The 23,500-nt window shown below is 36.7% G+C and overlaps 2 long non-coding RNA genes across 3 annotated transcripts; one reads left to right on the top strand and one right to left on the bottom strand.

Annotated features, from left to right (window-relative positions):
* The first annotated feature begins 8,226 nt into the window (after nt 1–8,226).
* Nucleotides 8,227–17,125, top strand: LOC135154530 (uncharacterized). 2 transcript variants are annotated; one of them, XR_010293885.1, is made up of 3 exons: nt 8,227–8,376; nt 11,288–11,399; nt 11,757–17,125. It is a non-coding gene; the product is annotated as an uncharacterized LOC135154530 (long non-coding RNA). The 2 variants fall into 2 exon arrangements; XR_010293884.1 differs by having other exon boundaries at nt 11,280–11,399.
* A 2,576-nt stretch (nt 17,126–19,701) lies between these two features.
* LOC129263008 (uncharacterized) lies at nt 19,702–22,686 on the bottom strand. Its single transcript, XR_010293808.1, has 3 exons — nt 22,561–22,686; nt 21,427–21,533; nt 19,702–20,917 (listed from the first exon to the last, which is right to left on the bottom strand). It is a non-coding gene; the product is annotated as an uncharacterized LOC129263008 (long non-coding RNA).
* Nucleotides 22,687–23,500: the final 814 nt, after the last annotated feature.

Here is a 23,500-nt window from a genome sequence, read left to right as displayed (position 1 = left end):
TGCTATGTGTTTGAACAACTTATATATACTATATATTGTATGTAGAACCTATATTTATGGAAACTCACCCCCTTCTTAATTCAACTTTAAGCAGCTGTTAAAAAGAAAAGGCTCACTGAGCTCACTAAAAGGGATCTATACAAGTCTACCACCCTGGACACAACACACAATAGATATGCAAATTATCTCAATTCAATTCTAGCAAAAAGAATCTCTCACATACTTCTTTCATCTCCTACTCACTCTTGCATAAGATCTACTCCTTGTCTCTTAGCAACCTGGCTGAGGAGTGAAACTTAGATAAAATAAGCAAGCTTTGCTGAGGAAAATACATAAAATAAAATAAATGCATTTTCAATGTGACATTTTACTCCCCTCTTCGATAAAATGCTCTTACTTTTACTTTTTTTTTTCACAACCTACTCAATACGTCTGCTCCGACATTGTCGCTGCCGCGAATCGCTTCTACGCGAAATCTGTAAGCTTGCAATGCTAAGATCCAGCGCATCAGCCTCCCATATTGGCTGGGTTTACACTATTCATGTAGGTTAATGGTTGATGATCAGTTTCGAGCACAAATTGTCTACCATATAAGTATGGCTCGAACTTTCTTACAGCCCAAATTATGGCTTAACACTCACGTTCAATGGTGGAATATGCTTGTTCTCTTCGAAGTAACCCAGGTAACAAGCCAACGTTGGCTCCACGTTGGAAACTTGAAAGTCGTTGGACGTTGGAAAAACTTGATGGATTAACGTTGAATCGACGTTGGAAACTAGTTTGATGGAAAGATGATGGACAATCAACAATGACACGAAGTTGGCAACGTTGGAAACTTGTTAGTTGGAGAGTTGTTGGACAGTCGACAATGTCACAACGTTGGAAACACGTTTGATTGGATAGTTGTTGAACAGCCAGCAAAGGCACAACGTTGGCAACGTTGGAAACTAGTTCGCTGGAAAGTTGTTGAACAACCGACAATGGCACAACGTTGACAAAGTTGGAAACTAGTTTGTTGGAGATTTGTTGGACGGTCGACAATGGCACAACGTTGGAGACTAGTAAGTTGGAGAGTTGTTGGACAGTCGACAATGTCACAACGTTGGAGACACGTTTGATTGGATAGTTGTTGACAGCCAGCAAAGGCACACGTTGGCAACGTTGGAAACTAGTTCGCTGGAAAGTTGTTGAACAATCAACAATGACACGACGTTGGCAACGTTGGAAACTTGTTAGTTGGAGAGTTGTTGGACAGTCGACAATGGCACAACGATGGAAACTAGTAGGTTGGAGATTAGTTGGATAGTCGACGATGACACAGGGTTGGCAACGTTGGAAACTATAGTTCGATGGAAAGTTGTTGAACAACCAACTATGGCACAACGTTGTCAAAGCTAGAAACTAGTTCGATGGAGATTTGTTGGATAGTCGACGATGGCACAACGTTGGAAACTGGTAGATTGGAGATTAGTTAGATAGTATACAATGACACAACGTTGATAAAGCTGGAAACTAGTTAGATGGGAGGTTGTTGAACAACTGACACTGGCACAACGTTGGAAACTGGTAGATTGGAGATCAGTAGGATAGTCGACGATGACACAACGTTGGCAACGTTGGAAAGTTGTTGAACAACAGACAATGGCACAACATTGGAAACTAGTGTGTTGGAGATTTGTTGGACAGCCAACAACGTCACAACGTTGGAAACGCGTGTTTGATTGGATAGGTGTTGAACAGCCAACAAAGGCACAGCGTTGACTACGTTGGAAACTAGTTCGATGGAGAGTTGCTGAACAACCGACAAAGGAACAACGTTGGAAACTATTTTCTTGGAGATTTGTTGGACAGTCGACAATGGCACAACGTTGACAAAGTTGGAAACTAGTTTGATGGAGAGTTGTTGAACAACGGACAATGGCACAACGTGGACAGCGTAATTGGAATAGTTTATTGGAGAGTTGTTGACATTTAACATTGACACAATGTTGGAAACTATAGTTTGTTGGATATTTGTTTGACAGTCAACATAATATCCCGGCATAATGTGTTGAGAACGTTAGAAACTGGTTCATTGGAGAATTGATAATTGATAAAGTTGGCGGAGTAAAGCAAGTCTGCATATGCCGACTTAACCCAAGACAAGACAAGACAAGACTACTCGCATAATTTCCAATGGGGCCAAGGGGGGGGGGGTCGATCAAGTAAGTTTGCTTGTCTATCCATGTCACCCTTGGTATCCCCCAGCAATAAGGGGAAAAGAAATCGAGAGAGAAGGAAAATAATGGGAAGGGAAAGAGGAACTAAAACTAAGTCTATAAGGGGAAAACAAAAATAAAGATGGGGTAGAATATAGAGAGGCTGCATGCACCGGGGGATGCAAATGTGTCGATAATATAGAAAATAAAGGAGAAAAACAAGAAAAAAATGTAGTTTAAGACCAGAATTTCCAGAAACGCCCTCGTCCTTTGCAGCTGGCTAGGCCTTTCACAGTAAGTACGAGATATGTCATAGGCCTACCGTCACATAACTAGAAGAAATTGAAGAAGGAAATACATGCAAGCATCAAATGTGCCTATTTAAGAATACCATACTATTCTGATGCGCAGAATTAGTCGCGACGTCGGACTCCTTCTGTCATGTCTGTGTAGTCTGCTTCCTTCAATTTTTGAAGAATCTGGCAGAATTTGGACTGGATAGTGGATATAGACAATTAAATTTCAGAATATCTAGTGATCTGGCACAGTACTTATAAGCTGCATATTTAGGACCTACAATCTACAGTGGAATTTTCTGAGCACTTGCAGATAATCGGTAACTGCAACTATTGATCCCCTCCGAAAGATCCCGGAGTCAGCTTCTGTGCGCGTACAGTCCGACGCTAGTATATTGATGTAACCCTTACAAAAAATTCCTGCAGTACTTTAGTGGTACTCTGTTGTACCTGTGTGATACTTCTGTCATACACGACGGTACCTCAGAATTACCACAGGACTTCTGTGGTATCACTCTGTGATAGTTCTGTCATACTTCTGTGGTACAGGAAAATATGAAAATTTCCTGCAATACCTTAATGGTACTCTGTCGTACCTGTGTGATACTTCTGTTGTACAAAACTGTATATAGAATTACAACAGGACTTCTGTGGTATCACTCTGTGATAGTTCTGTCATACTTCTGTGGTACAGGAAAATATGAAAATTTCATGCAATACCTTAATGGTACTCTGTCGTACCTGTGTGATACTGCTGTTGTACAAAACTGTATATAGAATTACAACAGGACTTCTGTGGTATCACTCTGTGATAGTTCTGTCATACTTCTGTGGTACATAAAAATATGAAAATTTCATGCAATACCTTAATGGTACTCTGTCGTACCTGTGTGATACTTCTGTTGTACAAAACTGTATAAGGAATTACTACAGGACTCCTGTGGTATCACTCTGTGATAGCCCAGGACCAAAATCCAATTGAAACCAGTTGGATTTCCAACTGGTTTCAATTGGTTTCAATTGGTTTCAACTGGTTTCAATTGGTTTTAACTGGAATTTAACAATTTCCAGTTGAAACCAATTGAAACCAGTTGGGCAACTGGAAATCCTAACTGGAACCAGTTGGGTAACTGGAAATGACTTCCAATTGGGAATGATTTCTAACTGGAACCAGTTGAGTAACTGGAAATCCCAACTGGAACCAGTTGGGCAACTGGAAATCCTAACTGGAACCAGTTGGGTAACTGGAAATGACTTCCAATTGGAAATGATTTCTTACTGGAACCAGTTGAGTAACTGGAAATCCCAACTGGAACCAGTTGGGCAACTGGAAATCCTAACTGGAACCAGTTGGGTAACTGGAAATGACTTCCAATTGGAAATGATTTCTAACTGGAACCAGTTGGGCAACTGGAAATCCTAACTGGAACCAGTTGGGTACCTGGAAATGACTTCCAACTGGAAATGATTTCTAACTGGAACCAGTTGAGTAACTGGAAATCCCAACTGGAACCAGTTGGGCAACTGGAAATCCTAACTGGAACCAGTTGGGTAACTGGAAATGACTTCCAATTGGAAATGATTTCTTACTGGAACCAGTTGAGTAACTGGAAATCCCAACTGGAACCAGTTGGGCAACTGGAAATCCTAACTGGAACCAGTTGGGTAACTGGAAATGACTTCCAATTGGAAATGATTTCTAACTGGAACCAGTTGGGCAACTGGAAATCCTAACTGGAACCAGTTGGGTAACTGGAAATGACTTCCAACTGGAAATGATTTCTAACTGGAACCAGTTGGGTAACTGGAAATCCTAACTTGAACCATTCAGTTGTGTAACTGGAAATCCTAACTGGTACCAATTGGGTAACTGAGATGACTTCTAACTGGAAAGATGGGTAACTGGAAATGAATTCTAATTGGAACCAGTTGGGTAACTGGAAATTATTTCCAATTGGTTTCCAATTGGAAATTTTCCAGTTACCCAACTGGATCCAATTGAAACCAGTTAATTTGCATATTATTTGCCAGTGTGCACAGATTAATGTTTTATGAGATTAATCATCATTAACAATGTATCTATTTAATTCTTTACAATTTCAAGTACCACACTTTTTAAAGATTAGTATTTAGAATACTTAGCAGTGAAAACCATGTTCATAAATGTTATAGATTATAATTAAAACAGATTAAAGGATAATTAGTACACCACTAACTGTTACCAAATTACATCAAATAAAAGTACATATATTTGAAGATCTTCCATATAAATATATATACATGAAAGTCTGTATTTTATCAATGCCCTTTACTTTGGTATTAATAGACATATAACACTGCTTCTGTGTTGGCATGAGAAATAGTTACTGCAAATGCTAATTAATTTGTAACTAATTAAGTTCGTTCCAACTGGAAGTTCCAATTGGATCCAGTTGGAAACCAATTGGTTTCAACTGGTTCCAGTTGAAACCAGTTGCCTCCAATTGGTTTCAACTGGAACCAATTGAAACCAGTTGCCTCCACTTGGATTCAATTGGTTTTAATAGGGAAATTGGAACAACTGGAACCAATTGACAACAATTGCCAACTGGTTCCAGTTGCCCAATTGGTTTTAACTGGAACCAATTGGCAACTGGTTTTCAATTGGTTTTTAACTGGAACCAATTGGAACCAGTTGTTCCAATTTCCCTATTGAAACCAGTTGGCCAACTGGTTTCAATTGGTTTTGCCCTAATTGGTTTTAACTGGATTTTGGTCCTGGGAGTTCTACTTCTGTGGTACATAAAAATATGAAAATTTCATGCATTACCTTAATGGTACTCTGTCGTACCTGTGTAATACTTCTGTTGTACATAACTGTATACAATATCACTCTGTGATAGTTATGTCGTACTTCTGTTGTACATGAAAATTCTAAAATATCCTGCAGTACTTCTATGACAACCCTGCGATACTTCTGTTGTATATGAACATTTTTTTAATTTCCTGCAGTACTCCTATTACTAAGCACTTCTATGGAAACCCTGTGATACTTCTGTGGTACATGAACATTTTGAAATTTCCTGCAGTACTCGATCCTATTAAAGACACTTCTATGAAAACCCTGTGATACTTCTGTGGTAAATGAAAATTTTGAAATTTCCTGCAGGACTCAATATAGGCACTTCTAAAATTCTATGGCAACCCCAGTGCTATACTTTCAAAATTTCCTGCGGTACTTCTCATGCAGCCACCCCAGAAATATGACTGAAACTGTATCACAGACGCTACTGGTGTATTTTCTGTGGTACAGTACATGAAAAAATTAGTTTCCTTCAGTACTTGTATGGAAGCCCTGTTTGTACCACAGACTAATTTTTTTATTTCCAGTGAGGGATTTATCTTTTTTTTCAGTTTCGGGAGAGGTCAGTAGCGTATTGAGTCTTATATTTTTAGAAGGCCATATGGCTTAAAAGGGCACCATTCATTTTAAAAAGTACAATTTTTTATATGAAAATTTAATTTTGTGATAGCTAGATTGAGTGTGACATATAGGCCCTATTTCAAAATTATATTTCACCCTGTCCCATTGTGTAGGTCTATATCAGCGAGGGGGGGGGGTTATGCCTACTGAGACTCAGAGGTTTTAAGTTTGATAGCTTCTATTTCTACGAGAAAGGGTACTATACGTACTAGATCAAAACTAGGAGCAAAGCGCGAACTGAAAAATGCGAAAAATTATCGACCCCAAAATGGGCAACTTATATTTTGAGGACTATTGTTCGTTTTCAGGGTTATTTCTTTTTCATGCGCTCTTTTAAATTTCAATTATCATTTTTGTTTTGTTTGTTCGCCACTTATTTTTCATAAAAAACAGGATGAATAATAAAAAAATGACTATATTTAAAAGGGTACGTGTTGAAATATACAGGACACACCTAACACTCTTAGAGCTTAATGGTTGTGAGGAAGCCGGGTTGAATTTCAAAGAGATATTGTAATGAATAAAAATATAAGCATGAACGTATTATTCTACTTCATCCATCTCTTTCTAACAATACAAGAAAATAATTGAAGGGGAGGTCAACGCTAGAGATAATCAATAAATAGAGTAAAATTCACAAAACAAAATGCTTAAAATTTATTCAAAATCGGATGACAAATAACGAAGTTAAGTTGAATTTTAAGGATTTGCAATATTCCCATGAAACAGTTTTATTTAGGCATGTCTCATGAATATTCATTAGGTGGGCTGATGATGTCATATCCCATGTTCTTTTGTACAATATATGAAATTAGATTTATTCAACATATTTCTACCAAGAACTTAAACAATTGGAATGACGACTAATTAACCGCATTAGTTATTTAATGCAGCAACTTTACAATGGGGACACATTATTTACACATGTATTGAAAAAATAGATAATCATAATTTCATATCTAACATTAAAAAAGAAAAATGGGAATGTCACATCATCAGCCCACCAAATGAATATTCATGACGATGTGCACACTATCTGTTTTCACAAAATATTGATAAACAATTAACATAAGAAAGTTCAGCGTTGAATGTTGATTAAAAAATAAATCTCAGTTAAAATGCTATCTAAGATTTTGTTTTACACGTTTCATAACCAAGTTTTAATGCGATTCTGGCCCCTTAAAGTTTTTATTGCGAGAAAATACATTTTTCCAAGTTTCCCATCTATTTATTTATTTATTTTTTTTTAGTAAAAAGGACCTATTTTCTTACAAATATATTATTATAAATAAAATTACTTCAATATTTGTTCTCCTATTCACAATATTTTTTACAGGTGGAATAGGATAAACTAAAAATAGGATATTTAATTTCCATTTTAAGGCCTATTTTTTGCTTTATATCCCCGGTTTATATCTTTGCCACCTTGCAATATGTTAGCCAGGCTGGTTTATATCTATTTCTTTTTAAATCAAATAAATTTGGATATTTTCAATCTATGTTTATGATGCGAAGCTATATATAGTTTGTAAATATGTTTTTTAATTGCAAGAACAATCTTGTATCTCTGTTCACATATGATGGCAGTTTATTTTGCTTCTTTTTTTCTAATTTGTATGAAGTTTGTATCTATATATTTTCAAACTATTTTCCATCCTTAAAGTGTCACAACCGATATCATATTATTTTTTACCTCGTTGGCAAAGTTATTCTCTTTTCTTATGTTTCGCTTCAAAATGGTATCTTTATGTTTGCTTGTCTTGCTCCTCCACCCCTTATCAAAATACCCTGCCGGCACTTGATCTAAGATTATTTTCTTTTACTACTTGAACCTTATAAAGGGATCTTTCCTTCGATCGCAAGAAAGGATAAAATGTGTGTTTTTGAAAAGAAATAAAATTAAAAATACATAGGATTGGAGCTGTGATTTTCCTCATTGCTTTCTTTGTCATCCTACTTGCATACTAGTAGGCCTATATAACATATTTTCAGTAAAATTGTGAGACATGTTTTTAAATCCTATCCTTATATTAAAAAAAAGAATAAAGAGAAAGAAAAAAATTAAAAGACATAGAAAAGAAAAAGAAAGGAAGAAGAAATAAATATTTGAATTTTACTTTATTCAATTCCTTTACGTTAATAATATGATATATAAATGATGGCGAAAATAGTCAAATTGTCTGGTTGCCAAGTAAAAAGTAAGACCCCCCCCCCCCCTCCAAGCTCCCCGTACAAACGCACGGACTGTATGTACCGTATACGTGTTTCCGGTTCCGCCATTTGAAAAAAAACGTTCGTAACTGCTCAGCTGAACCCGAAGCTTGATGAAGAAGGCCGTCAATATTTCAACAAAAACTAACAGAATATGGATCAGATTCGGACAACGACTTCTTAAGACATTCACACAACAGGCTAAACAGTAAGTTAGATCAATTTTTCGTAGTTTGGCGCGGCATGCACTTAAATTTCTTCGACTTTTTAATCATTACCGTACGGCCACTGCACTGCCGTTGTTCCCGATCGCTTATCGGGTGGGGGCTGATCTGCGGTGTGCGCGGCCGGGGACGGCCAACGGCTGGCTAAGTTAGTAGTATATTGATGGCGGCGGTGAGGATGTTTGTATTGTCATGATTGTAGCCAGGTCAGGGGTGGGCGCTAATGCAGTTTCGCACCGGCCGATTAATACCAGCATACCTCATCACCAATATTTGTTCCCAAATGTCATGACAAGTCTCTCAGTCACATTTGAAGTCAATATATCCACCACTTTTCAAAATATCGTGATCGGGAATAATGCCATGGCTGTAGGCCTAGCCAGGCGGCTTCTAGAGAGTGAAAATCATTTACTAACGTAACTTCGTAAGGTCACTCTCATATGAAGCCAGGGATCCTTTCTCATATACCCACACAGAGGAAGCCAAAACTTGAAACTTTCACCCCCGGCCCCGAGATTTCTACTTTCCTTCTAAAAGATCTAGCCTAACGTTAGACCTAAATCATGTACATGGGATAAAACTTAATTTCCAACATTTCTACGCTCTCGTCGTTATTTTTGAAGAAGAAATTCATTCCAAAAAATGCGAAAAATATCATGATTAGACGGAAGAGACTTGCCCGATGTTTACGCCGCCATCTTGTTTTCTATTGTTCTTCGCCAACGTTACAGACGCGAACTTCGAGACCATGAACTCGATCTGATATTCTGAGTGACAGAGGTGGGATTTTATGGGGGTGGGGAATATAAAATTCATGCAACATCTTGATTTTTAAAAAGAATTAAAACTAATATTCTTACTTTACACAAAGTTTCATTTAGTTCCATGCTTTTATCAGTCTCAAAATTGGTGATTTAGAGCCAACATAAAGTTCCTCACACATATTTATAATTCGCTGCCGATTTCAAAACATTGCATGCGGATGCAATATTCGCGAGATACCGGGCCTGGTCTGACCCGACCGACCTCACACGCATGCGATGTATTGAATATTGATACGTGTGAGAAACTTCATGTTGGCTCTAAATCATCAATTTTGAGACGGATAGAGGCATGGAGAAGAACTGAAACTTTGTGTGCAGGAAGAATATTAGTTTTAATTTTTTTAAAGAGCGTGATGTTGCATGAATTTGATATCCCCCCCCCCATAAGATCCCACTTTTTGTCACTCGGAATATCAGATCGGCAGATCCAGTTCACGGTCTCAAAGTTTGGGTAGGTGGAGCGTAGTGTAGCAATAGTGAAGTGGAGTGGAGCCTGCACAAACTTCACTCGAGGTAGGCAATCCCACAAATTTAAAAGAGGTTTCTATAAAATCAAGTCCGGCCTTCTATGAACATGACAAACTTACGAAAAGATGTGAAGTCAATTCACCCTAAATATCATCAATATCCCTCAAATAGCTTCATTTAAGCACTAATTTCTCTTCCGGTTGATAAAATATGGATCCGTCTTTAATTTCCAAAATTGTTCGTCTAACTAGCTAAAGGACGCATGTTTTATCTACATATTAAAGACACTACATAGAAAAGACTAGGCACAAAGACTATTATACATGTAAATCGATGCAAAGCATTACGCGATGTCGGCAAAGTGCCCAATCTTCTTATTGTAAAGACTTTAGCGACAATAACAGACTGTGAGTAAGGTTAAAATGCTCCTCTACTTTTAATGTTTTCATTAGTGCTGTTGTCGGGAACAAAAATCCATGTCGACATGTCGCTTAAAAATTAATCCCGACATCGACAATGTCGACATGAAAAAGGGACCGTAATTTAGCCTGGGCTCCCTAACATAAAAAAAACGCATTCGATCGTGGAACAACACTCTCAATCAAATATATTCACCTTGACACGAGTGATATCCCCACACTAGATCTATATAATACAGGCTCAGTTCGGGAATTGAGCTTCCAAAATCACTGATTTAATCCACATTTTTTTTCTGGAGAATCAAGTTTTTGTACCAGGATCCGGTTTCGAAAGCATTGCTCAATAACACTCGTAGCCAATTTGAGAATCACCAATTACAACAGTGATCATTGCTGCAAACGCAAGCTCCTCAATTTGACAATGAAAAGTAATGAAAATCGACCGATAATTTCAGTATCACTTCCGCGGCGATCCGTGCAACGATCTCCAAACGAATGAAGGGAAGTTTTCTGTGACTTCGTGATATGAAGTAAGCGCTCAATTGCGGCAGTCACAACTTTGACAAAAACACGTGTTCGCTGCTGCTCACGTTTATGTGAAAAGTAATGCATTGAGGAGCAACGTATTATCAAGCACGGTGAATAGCGCGCGATGGGTACGGTGAATGCTACTCTCGCTATAACGGGATATCGAGGGCGGCTCGATCGGGCAGGCCGGCCCTGCACTGACGTATTTCTACTGCCGCACAGCTCGCAGATATTCTTTTTTTCATTTAATGCGCTGCTAAGCTGAATAAACCTTTTAATCGCGCCAATTACTGTGGATAAATGCTTCTAACTTTTCAGCTAATCTTTACACTCGTGATTGTAGGCTAGACCCCTTTTTATTTTATGTTTACATGTCGATGTGGGTGCGTGCATGTCGACATGTCGGAATTTTGAAAATCCTTCGTATGTCGACATCAATGTCGATATGAGGCCTATCAACAACAGCACTAGTTTTCATTGATTTTATGTTGAATATTATTAAAGAATATGACTCTTTGCACCTGAATTGTAACACTGAAATATGGAAATGAAGAAGTTTTATCATGTATTTTTATTACATCATGTATTTGTATTAACCTGCAAATAAAATTTTACTATGTCACTCAAATTCATTTCATTTCATTAAAGATCCAAAGAGGGATCTCTGGATGATCGAGCAGCAAGTCCAGCATTATGTGGGAAAGATACTACAGGTGTACACAGAAAAGGCCATGTTCTTGTACAAGACACGGTTGGAGTTCATAAAAGGTGATTATATAGGCATTCACTTCAGTAGATATTATAATTACAAAATTAAGCAGATTGTATTCATGCAGTGGCATACAGTGTAATCCTTGTTAGAAGATGTAGATTTATTCTTCATTGTTTTATTAAAGAGTTTCAATATGTGCTTATGACAATTTGTTTGCATTATAAATTGTTTGTCACTCTTCGGCTTAGTTTGCTTTTATAAGCAAGAATATGCTAAGAGAGATAGCCGCAAGGACCTCATTATCCGATAGATATGTACTTGTGAAAGAGATCTAGATGGGGGCAAAACACCTTATTTCTTGTATTTTTATGTTGTTCATGTTATCGTAATGGTATGTGTTTTTTTTTCTACAGATTAAGCTGCCTCGTGCTATACAGACTTGGATAAAAACAAGCTGTCCAATGAATGGTGACTACTCAAGAGGAGCCAGAAAGTCAACTAAAGCCAGGGTATTTTGGGAGTTGATATGGCCGGGGAAGGGGGGAGGGGGGGTTTCCAGGGCCCCCCCCCCCTTCCTTGAGATCTTGACCGCACAATCGCGTCTAACATTGGCACATGGGTTGTCTAGGGCATAATTTACCAAATTAAATTGTAAATTATTTCACGCAAATTGTTAGTAAGTGATAATACTAATTTATGCGTAATTAGAATACAAAATCATACTTTTTCCTCTATTGCATTGACCTTGTACACAAAATCACGTTTTTGAGCAATTTTTGGTATGACATGTACTTACATAATGTCACGTTATTACAGAACCACGTACCGGGTGACACAAGATTGGTCTCAAAAGATGCACAAGACTAGAAAGAGGCATGTTTTAAAAAAATTGTGCGACAGCATGGTCGCAAAATTTTTGGAAGGGGGGGGTCAAATTGGTCCAATTTAACTAAGGGTTAATAACTGGGAGGCTGTTAGCTGCCTTTTTACTTTCAAGTCTTGCACATCTTTTGAGACCAAATTTGTGATGCCTGGGTACGCTGTTCCGAAATTTCGCAACATTTTTATGTATTAATCCAACACAAATACTGTTTCTTGCTAAAAATTCACAATTAGTATACCAGTAATATACATTTATCAAGTCAAATTATTTAATTACATTTATAATCATAAAAGCTTTGATAAAGTATAAAAAAAAACAAAGAGTTGTATGTAGGCCTGGGACTTTCGGGTTTTTTCTCTTCGGGTACCCGTGGTAATTTTCGGGTGGGTACCTGAAAATCATGTCACTTGAAATATGACTGGTGGAAACACCCCATAGGTGACGTCATCAAGCCAATGCGATGCAAGCCAATTTATGAATGAAAATATAGTAAGCATGCGCATTGCAAGCCTCCCGTGCCCCACGCAGTATTCCATCGAAACAAGTTTCAATACTCTGTCACCTCGTACCAAAATCGACCTAGAATTCCACTTTCCTATATATCATATGAATTATAAAAGGTTTTCTCACCGATACTGCACAGGTAAGCAAATTTTTATTCTTGCTTTTCCGTCAAAATCTTACGAAGTAGCATCGATATTACATCGTGTTCGTGAGTTTGTATCGCTACGTGAACAAAGTCAATTGATTTCCGGGTTTCGGAGCGTCAAATGCGCCAGCCAATCACGATCGTGTTCCCATTTTCGGTTTATGATGAACTAAAAATGGTAACAAGAACGTGATTGGCTGGTGCTTCGTAGGTCGATTTTGGTATGAGGTGACAGAGTATTGCAGACTTGTTTTGACGTAATACTGCGTGGGGCTGAGGCTTGCAATGCGCATGCTTACTAAGCCTGAGTCGAATCGATTTTAAAATCGATGTTCGATCGATGTCATCGAACGCCGGTGCAGATTTTGCAAAATCGGTGCATCGAAAAAAAAAAAAAAATACGTCGGCTGGCCGATTCATTTGGTTCACACAATCAGACATCAAAATAAACAGTAATATCCAACTTGACTACTACTTACTTCATTTATATTGCCCCCAAAATGAAACCGATTGTGTAATTATGATGCCTATTCACCATTAATTTGAAGTTTATTTTGATCATAGTTCTAGTCTTACTCGTCTGCCCGGCTCGTCTGCTTGTGCCGAGATAATTTATGCACGATGACTTTATGAATGGAAGTCGCCATTCATCGTGCATGCGCAGTACCGTACTGTCAATCAAATCAGAAAATGGCCGGAAAATTGATGCGATCAACGTAAAGTATATCTTGCTTTTCATGAACAATATTAATATCATGACCATAGAACATGATTTAATCGTAATATTTAACAATAATTTGCATATGATAATCATTAATATGAACTTAGAGCTTGATGTGAAACGTTTGTATTTCGTTTAAATTTTCAATGGCGGACATCACATGACGATCGACTTGAGTGAGTGCACTTGTCTAAGAAAATAATTATCACGTTAGGATTGATTATCGAACATTGTCAACATGTAGAAACTCTCTTGAAGATCATAATATCACCATATAATAATATTTTACATGACAAAACAGAGAAAAATTACGTTTGATTTTTTTCCCATCAATATGAAGCTTGTTTGTGCCCAACTTTGGGCTCTGATTTCATGAATGGAAAATATGTCAGACGTCATCGAACGCGCATGCGCATTGTGCTTCTTTTCTCGGAGCCGGAGCTCGGAGACGTCCAGAGATGGAATAAAAAATAAAAATAATGCCAGTATAATACTATTAATTCTTCCATATGAACATAACATACTTTGCTGACATCGTCAATACTTTTAGTATGGCCATAAAATCTTATTAAATCGTAATTATTTAACATCCAATAATAATTTATATTAATTTAGAGCTCGATCCAAGAATTCGTATTTATTTCGATCACAAAGCTCTTGTGTCTAAAAAAAATGGATTATCATTATCAGGATTAAATCTCGAACATCGCCAGAACTCATATTCCACAATCTTTCCTCACAATCGTTATATCAGCATTGAATACCAATTCAAATGACCATCCAGAGAAAATTACGTATTTATTCCCATCAATTTATTTGGAGCTAATTTTGGATCTAACTACCCCGCCAACTACACAATCTCAGGCAAGTTACAACGCTCTCCCCGCTGTTTGCACTTGTTAGATGGCGCTGGCAAGCACGCCTGTCGTTTCGGGAGAGTGAGTGTACGGGGCTGGTGTGTGCGAGTCTGGACTGCGAATGCTAGTTGACCGAAAATCATTCGGATCGACTCTGCGTGATTCATGTCTTTAATATTGTTTCATTTTAAACTTATATCTTATCATCTGCAGATATCATGGTTGAAGATATTTTGGGAAGAATTCTGCATTGCTCCCCGGCCTTTTTTGTGTTTTGTGATCATGGAAAATACAAACGAACTTTGCTCTGTCATTTGCTTTTGCAACGCTCACCCGGCCAGCGCAGACCGTTAGTGCATGTAGTGCATGCATAGCGCATGCATCGACGGCCGGCCGGAGCCAAAAAAAGACTCGATTTTCCCCGCCTTCAAATTTCGATGCATCGATGTTCGATCGAATTAAAGCTGTCGAACACCGGTTTTCAAAATAATCGATATGACTCAGGCTTAATGCTTACTATATTTTCATTCATAAATTGGTTTGCGTCGCAGTGGCTGGATGACGTCACTGCGCTGCAAAAGAAACATGGCGATGATTGAACGATCTCGGTCACATCATCATCACTTGAAAACTTGTATATTTATGGATATTTAGAGGGTAATTGGTGAAATTCAAAATGAGGCTTGTGTACTTTTGTAATGAGTTACAATCATGTCTTACACTATGCAATACAAATCAAATACATGTACATTATACTGGTGAGCAATTTTCGGGTATCGGGTATTGATTTTTCTACTCGGGTACCCGGGTTTTAGTCCCAGCCCTAGTTGTATGAAAATTTTCAAAAATAATGAAAGGTAAAAGAAAACAAGATTACAATGTCCATTGCAAGGGGGCTAGTCTAGCTATTCAGGATAATTGGGATTTTATTCAGTTTTTAATTGACATAACATTATGACAAGATCCCTCCAGTTAGTGTATAAACAGCACATGGCCATGATTGAAATTCATATAACATTAAAGTATGCAAACCAGGCAGCTACATGTACATGTAGGACTCACTGCTTGTCAATTCTATTGTCTGCCAGGGTCAAGTGACATACAGTGCACATGTATAACATGTGTGAAAGTACATAAGAAAATCAGCTTTTTATTTTTGTACTGTAACATTGGGTGAACTGGTGATCACTTTGGATATGATGCTCTTCATATTGGTTTATTTTATGTATATGAATTTTTGGATAATCATTAAGAATTAAAGCCATTTACTTAATATATGGAAGCATAAGCCCATCAAAGAACAGAATTATGTCATGTACAGCTAATTCATTTTGCGTGATATTACAATTGTAATTGTTTACTTGAGCAAGTAATTTGAATTGCTGCATGACCTAAACAATGACATGTTCCAATTCGAATAGTAACATGACCTAAAGAAGAGTTACTCCACCTCGATTGAGAGTGCTTATGTTAAATAATTGATGTTGCTACTTCAAATAATTGAGGTCAATCAAATTGGTCATAATTATTCAAGTCAATTTTGAGCTATATGTCATAATTAATTAGGTCATATACTAATTGAAATTACTAAATGACTCGAGTAGGTATGAATTCACATTGCCACATGACCTTAATTATTTTATGTAGCAACATCAAGTATTGAACGTCATTTAGTTATCAATTATGACATGTAGCAAATCAAATTACATGCCGCAATTTCGTGTTTATGATGGGCTCATGCTTACATTCATATATAACCCTTCAATACGTAGTTGGAGCAATTCTTAGACAAGAAGACTGTGTAAAATGATATGCCTATTCAATGTCAAAAAGGTTAATGTCTCAATAGATTTGATCTACGTTTTGGCAAAGTAATCTTATGTAAATATTTTTTCTAACCTATGGTGAACGTTCTAAATCATGTGAAATTCATTCAAAAATATCTTTCAGTATTTATGGACTTAAGTGAATTCTGAGCAAAATGAAGTGATTATGATTACGTTCATGTACTTTAAGTTTATACTGGTGATCAACACATCATAATTTCATCCCTTACTGTATGTGCACCATGCATTATCTGTACATGCAGAAGTGGTTATCCATTGTTTCATAACATGGTTGAGTAAAGGATGTTCTGCTTTTAGTATTAAGCCAATCGGGTGTTGACAAGAAGGGGAAAATGCAATTGCTCAGCTATTACAGTTTTTTTTGCAACCATAATACTGGTTAAGCCTTGGTTACATTCGCCGGCTCGTGGCCTTACGTCGAGTCAAAATTAACAGTCTTAATCATCCTTGTACCAGCTACTACCAGCTACACGTGGGTGGTTTGTACAGGAATACCTAAAACTGCTGATTTTGTCTCGCCGTAAGGCAACCGGTCAAGGAATGTGACCAAGGTATTAATAATAATCGCTTATTGTTGTGTTAGAGGGAAGGATTCTGGGTCGAATCTAGCTTTCTTTATGTGATCTCAAAATGGCAGCAATGTATGAATAGTGAAAGTAGTTCATGTGGCATCTCAATGTTCATGGATATAAATCTTTGTACATGTCTTATCCTAAAGATGAAATGTTACTGCATTATTCTAGCAGTCATTTATGATATCAAAGATGTTCTATACTGTGCATAGTACAGCTCATACATAATAAAGGTATGTGAATATGCTTTTAACGTCTTTGCAAATTTGTGGGTTTTTTCACGCCTCTTTTCATTAGTCAAGGGCCCCGTTGCATAAAACTTTTGCCGGAGTTTTTTACGGCAAAAAATCAGGAAACTACGGCAAAAAAAAAATTGCCGGAGTTTTCCATTGCAAAAAACTTTGCCGGAGTTTTTTACGGCAAAACTTTTTAAAAACTCCGGCAAATCAAGTGGTTTTTTGCCGTAGCTCCTGTACCAACGGCAAAGTCCTAAAAACTCCGGCAAAACTATTTCAAGGCAGCTGCTCAGGATCTGTCCCAAGTACCATATACAGTATTCACCTGTCTACGGCTTCAAGAATAATTAGAAGGGTGACATAAGCCTTGTATAGGCTACGCAATAAGGTAATTACAGAAAATTTCATATAATTTAGTAAAAATAGGGCCTAGGAAGATCTAGATTTTAAGTGAAGTGGGGGGAATAATAGTTGGTGGTTTAATTTTTTTAAATTTATCAACCCTGTGACAGCTCAATAATAAAAATCTTCTAAGATAGAATCTAGTTCTAGTTTAAGTAAATCTATATGATTATAGTGTTTTTGAAAAGTTATGCTGTGAATAGAGCGATGCAGTTGGACTAAACACTTTAAATTACTCAAAACATAAGGCTTTAAAGTTGAACTTGAACTTAGGCAGTCTGCTCTTTTTCTTTGCTACCGTGACCTTTATCGCCAGAGCCTCCGGCTGGCGAGTTGGCCGCTGGTTCAACCTCTATGCGATATGCAACGATGTGTTGTTGGAGTACCTCCTAAGCCGCCTCAATTTTTGCTGTTTTTTACCATTTAACCATCTTTGTAAATCCAAATATGTACAAGTTCTACGAGACATACCAAGAAATACTACCCTAAATCAACTGAAATACTCAGAAGTATGAGCTAACTTTATTTTAACGATTGAACAGACTTGTACTGCAAGTTCAATTTTACGAGGAAAACTTGAATAGCAGTCGATACGGCCTAGTCCCACACTTGCAAAAATAAGTTGGAACTTCAAAGTAAGATTAGGACGCGCTCATTGGACATCTTAATTTCTCACCTTTGCCAGTCTCATTTTTCTTTAACAGGTCATAAAAACTGGGTGATGATTGAGAAGGAGGGGCATGCCGGAGGAGGTCTATCTTTCACTCAAAACAGACCTAACTTATATTTTTCTTTCCCGTCGCTCGGCTTGCTCCAGTCCAAGACAGACGACGATCGAGCACGTAAACAAATGAAAGGGGAAATGAAATATCCGACTGATATATTTATCAAAACTTACACTATATAATACAGTGACCCGAAATTTGTGTGGATTCCTTTTTAATTTCACACTTGTGTCTACATGTACATGTATATGATAGAAGGCTGGGAACAAAATGTAATAAAGTAAGAAAAACTAGCCATCATCGAAAGTTCCTGAACGGGGACAACTGAGAGATGTTTTATTTTTTCTTTGTGGTTGCTTTATAAAACCCAGGAATAAAACTCAATTAATGATAACCTCCATGATATGGGATGAAACTGTCCCCGAACATCTAACATACAATAAGAGAGAGAGAGAAAGAGAGATAGCAAGAGGGGGATTATTCTGGAAGAGGGGGGGGGGGGGTAAACAGCCTAGGTCTACACATTGTATTTACATTGGATGAAAGTATGTATATCCAAATTATTTGACAAGGAACAAATAATTAAATTCATGCAATTCAATCACATCACCCCCTTCTCAATGCCATTATTCAAAACATTATAATATTGTTAGAAAAAGTGGAGGAAAACATTTTGTATCACATTTGTCCATAATATTTCAAAAAGGTTCTTTTTTTGTTGTTGTTGCTTTCTTGGCAATGTTAAAAATATTTCCAAAATATCAAAATTAGCAATTTCATAAAACATAGATCCATAGTGTTGAAGGTGTGGCAATTATATGGGTGGGGGGGGGGGGGGCGAACAAGACTTGATGTTTTTCTTGGTAATATTTTATGTTACAATCAAGAATATTTTCCTTTATGGGCCAAGAGGGATGGTGCAATTGTATTTTTATAGTCGGACGCCAACCTAAAGGTTAAATCATTTTATTTCTACTGTCAATTAAAATATCAGTCACACAAATCAGACATCTCTTTCTTAATAATTCTCCTTTCTTTCTTTTTCTTCCTCTTCTCTCTCCCTTTCTCCTTTTTAAACAATTTAATTCTGAATTATATATTTAAAATAATTTAATTTGCAATTGAGAATGGGGAACACTTATCACTTATTAAGAACAGTTTTCTTCTCTCAATTAAATTACGGTCACACAACTCGGATGTCTCTTTCTTAATACTTTCTTTTTTCTATCTTTTCTCTCGCAATTTATCCTCTTTTAAACAATTTATTTCTCATAGAATTATACATTTAAAACAATTTTATTTGCAAGCGAGAATAGGGAAAAACTTATCACTTATTAAGAACAGTTTTCTTTTTTCAATTAAATTACAGTCACGCAACTCAGATGTCTCTTTCTTAATACTTTCTTTCTTTTTCTATCTCTTCTCTCGCAATTTATCCTCTTTTAAACAATTCATTTCTCATTGAATTATACATTTCAAATAATTTTATTCGCAATCACTTATTAAGAACAGTCAGAGTGACAGTCAAAAGAACTTGTTATGAACCATTATAATACTTTTAATTTAATTGAAAATAATTTTTATCAAGTCATATTTTAGTTTCAATGCTAACAGTATCCCATACCCTTATATGCGTATTGAAAGATGTGATTGAATGTTGACAAGGTCCCTTTTCTTTTAAATCAACATAACAGTACCATTGGAAAACGTTTTGCAGATGGCGTAAGATTGGAACTATGGCTAATGACACCAGTGTGAGATCCACAAACAATGCTGACAGATCATATAACAGACTTGCAATATGAACATGTATAAATAAACTTTCAAACTGTTCTTGCACAGGGATTCCCATCAAGATTTCAGAACCTAAATTTTTATGTTGCATTGCAAGGCATTTGTTCAAATTCTACCGCAGTATTGAATGAATAACATTATCTTCTATCTACTGAGATGAGAATAAAGTTCAAGTTTAACTTTCTCAATCCTGAAGAATGTAGTCTTTGTCACTTTTTGTTCAAAATTATGAGGCAATGACATCAACAACTTATGCCTAGGTCACATTCGCCGGTGGCATTATGGCGAGTCGAAATCAACCATTTTACTCATCCTTGTACCAGCTTCATGTAGGTGGTTCGTATAGTAATACATAAAACGACTGATTTTGACTTGCCGTAAGGCCACCAAATGTGACCAAGGTATAACTCATTTTCATATTACTTGCTAAAATATATGCTTTTGGAAATTTCCAAAGTTCAAGGTGATTTACTTCATTTTCTAAAAACAATATTCAACAGGTTTCCAGTTTTAAAAAAATGGAGAGGAAGTTGCATTGTTCAATGTTACTACTGATTTCCATTAACAAACTGCTGCAAACAATTGTGGATAATTACAAAAATCAACATGGATGATTTTAAATGTTTGCAGCATAGCTTGCTGCATTCTGAGCGTCTCCTGCTGAACTTGCTGCAGATCCATGCTCCTGGTACTTGGTGTGCTGGTCATAACAGGAAGAGCACCTTCTCTTCTCTTATGCTGGGTGTCATCTTGGTGTCCTAAAAATCAACTAGACCCCATCTACCCTGGATGTCAATGGTGCCCCGGGAACAGCTTGAGGTTCCGCCTCAACCTCCTTTTCCTCCTCTGGCTTCCCCATGTCCAGAAGCAGGCTGCCTTATGTGAAAGCTGCACATCAAGAAAATAATGTTTGACTTAACTTTAATTACATCTTCAAACCATTCCGCATTGATTTTTTTTTATTGACTTACTATGATTCAACATTTTTATTTCATTTTGGAAATCTTAAATCATTTACCAACTCTGAACGAAAATCCCTCAATCTGGCAATAGTAGTTGAAGCTACTTACTATTCCTTGCAGAAATTTTCATGAGGAAAGAAGAACTATCGCCGTTAAAATTCAGATTTAATTAATTCAAAATGAATGATAGGAATTCTATGGGTTAGGGATAATTATTCTAGCTTTTAAAAAATCTGAATTTTTCATTGTACAATGTAAACCAGTTTACCTATTTCTATAGGGAGAACCATCTTGTACAAATTTCAATCGAAATTATGCTCATTTCTCGAGAAAATGAATGAAAGAATATAGCAAAATTAATACAATGATCCTTAGGTATATATATTTTCAACTTTGTTATGCCTTTGTGTGATAAATCTTTTATGTAAAACTAACCAGTTGCTCAGATGCCCCAGTCTCTGTCTCCTGGCCATGGACCCAATGCTTGGCCTTGTCCCTAATGGTTGCCAGCACAATCTCCATATTTGGCTTCACTTTACCACCTAAAGATTTAACAAAGTGCAGTAATGCCACAATTATAAATGTTCTCCATGCAAACAGGGATCACAGCAGAAGGATCTTAAAAAAAAACTATGAAGGGTGATTTTGACTCGCCTCACCCCAGGCGCAGATCCAGGAATTTCCAAAAGGAGGGGCACTTTTGTCCAGAAAATGTTGACAACCCCAAAAAAACTGGTCATCACTTGCATATATACACAGTACTTTCAACAATTTTTTTGGGGGTGTACCCCCCCCCCAGATCTGTCCCAGATCTGTGCCTACCCCCCCCCCCCCCCCCACAAACACAGGGGATCTAGGCCAAAGAAGAATCTGTCAATATCAAATTTTGAAGTCACTACACACAGAACTGTTCAGTTATGAAGTTTTCCACAAATGCAACAATTTAATTACTGAATGACTGAAATAGACAAAGAATAATACTTGTTTTTTAATTAGTATTTAGCCGTGACACCAATCCATCCTTAACCCGTTTAGGATCATGGGGGTACATTTGTAAGTTTCGAAATTTATGCATCCGCCATTGCAACATCAAAAGATAAAAATATTAAACACACAAATTTGCCAACGATCTCTGGTGAATTTTTACATTTGACCTAACCTGATCATTGTCACTCCCAAATATATATTTGCCAAGATGAAGTTGAACCATCAAAGGGTTCTTTATTTATCACAGGAGCGATGTATATTCAGGTGAACAAGGCATGCCACCTTTGACCTTGATACCCTCAAAATAATTAAAGTATAATCAATCCTACATGCATTCTTGGACAAAGTTTGAAATCAAACAGTTCTTTACTTATCAGAATAATTTAAGAAAGACAGGATGGCCAGACAACCCCAAAACCTGTCCTCGGACCCACCTCCGATGGGTGGATGTAAAAAAATTCTAGATATTTTGGATTAGTTGCATGACAATTACAACAAAATAAAATTTAAGAGATAGTGATCTTTAATTCTTCTTGATGCATATAAAATATATTCTTAACTCTTATAAATAAAAATACATACCAGTCTTTGTCTGATTCCTAGCATAATCATTCACTCTTTTGTTAGATCACTCCAAGACCGCCTCAGGTTGGAGGCAGTCCGACCTGGGCAGCCAATAGCATCTCCATACAGGCTCTCTGTCTGGTTTCTGCAAACCTTTATTTAAAATGCAAACACAAACAAATCATAAAATAGGTATATGCTATATATTAATTGAAAAGACACTCTGCACTTTGTCAAGAATGTCTAAATTTATTTGACAAAAATCTCATTTCATGGCATATAATTAATATTATTTATCTACTTTGTAAGTTATCAAAATTTAAAATTGCAATCTATTAATGTAACTAGAGTTCAAATCAGGAATTTATAAGAAAGATGTGTTGTACTCTTTCAGTTTTATTCCATGAAAATCTAAATCAAAACTTGTAATTGTAAGAAAATAAGATTTCATCATTTCCAATGGACATATCAAAGAAAAAAAATCAAAATCAATAATAATTTTCAAAGAATTGCAAGAGGTAATTAAATGAACTTAACTATTATTGATTCAGGTCTACACAATCACTAGCATAGCCAGGTGAGATTAGGTACATTTTCTAATTTTTTTTTTTGGGGGGGGAGGGGGGGTTGTATAAATTTAATAATCAACATGAGGATTCTTACTCATTTCAAATATGCCTGAAACAATTTTTTTCTTTCTATTCAAGAAGACGAAGCCTTTTTAAAAAATTGTATTTTATAACTACTTTATGTTCGACATTATCAGGCAGTAATGACTTCTTCTTCATAAATATTCTTTTCACTTTGAGAAACTTTGCATCGAGATTACCAACATAAAATATAAGCCTGTCTATAAATACTTAAAATGGTAGCAATTAGAATTTTGGCTAATTTGAAATTAAGCTGTATATCTTACCCTTTTACATGGTGATTGCTAACCAACAGCCTTGTGGTTTCT

This window comes from Lytechinus pictus, chromosome 6 (genome assembly GCF_037042905.1).
Source record: "Lytechinus pictus isolate F3 Inbred chromosome 6, Lp3.0, whole genome shotgun sequence".
Lineage (NCBI taxonomy): Eukaryota > Metazoa > Echinodermata > Echinoidea > Temnopleuroida > Toxopneustidae > Lytechinus > Lytechinus pictus.
The sequence above is the reverse complement of the archived record's forward strand: the minus strand, read 5'-3'. Positions and strand labels throughout refer to the sequence as shown.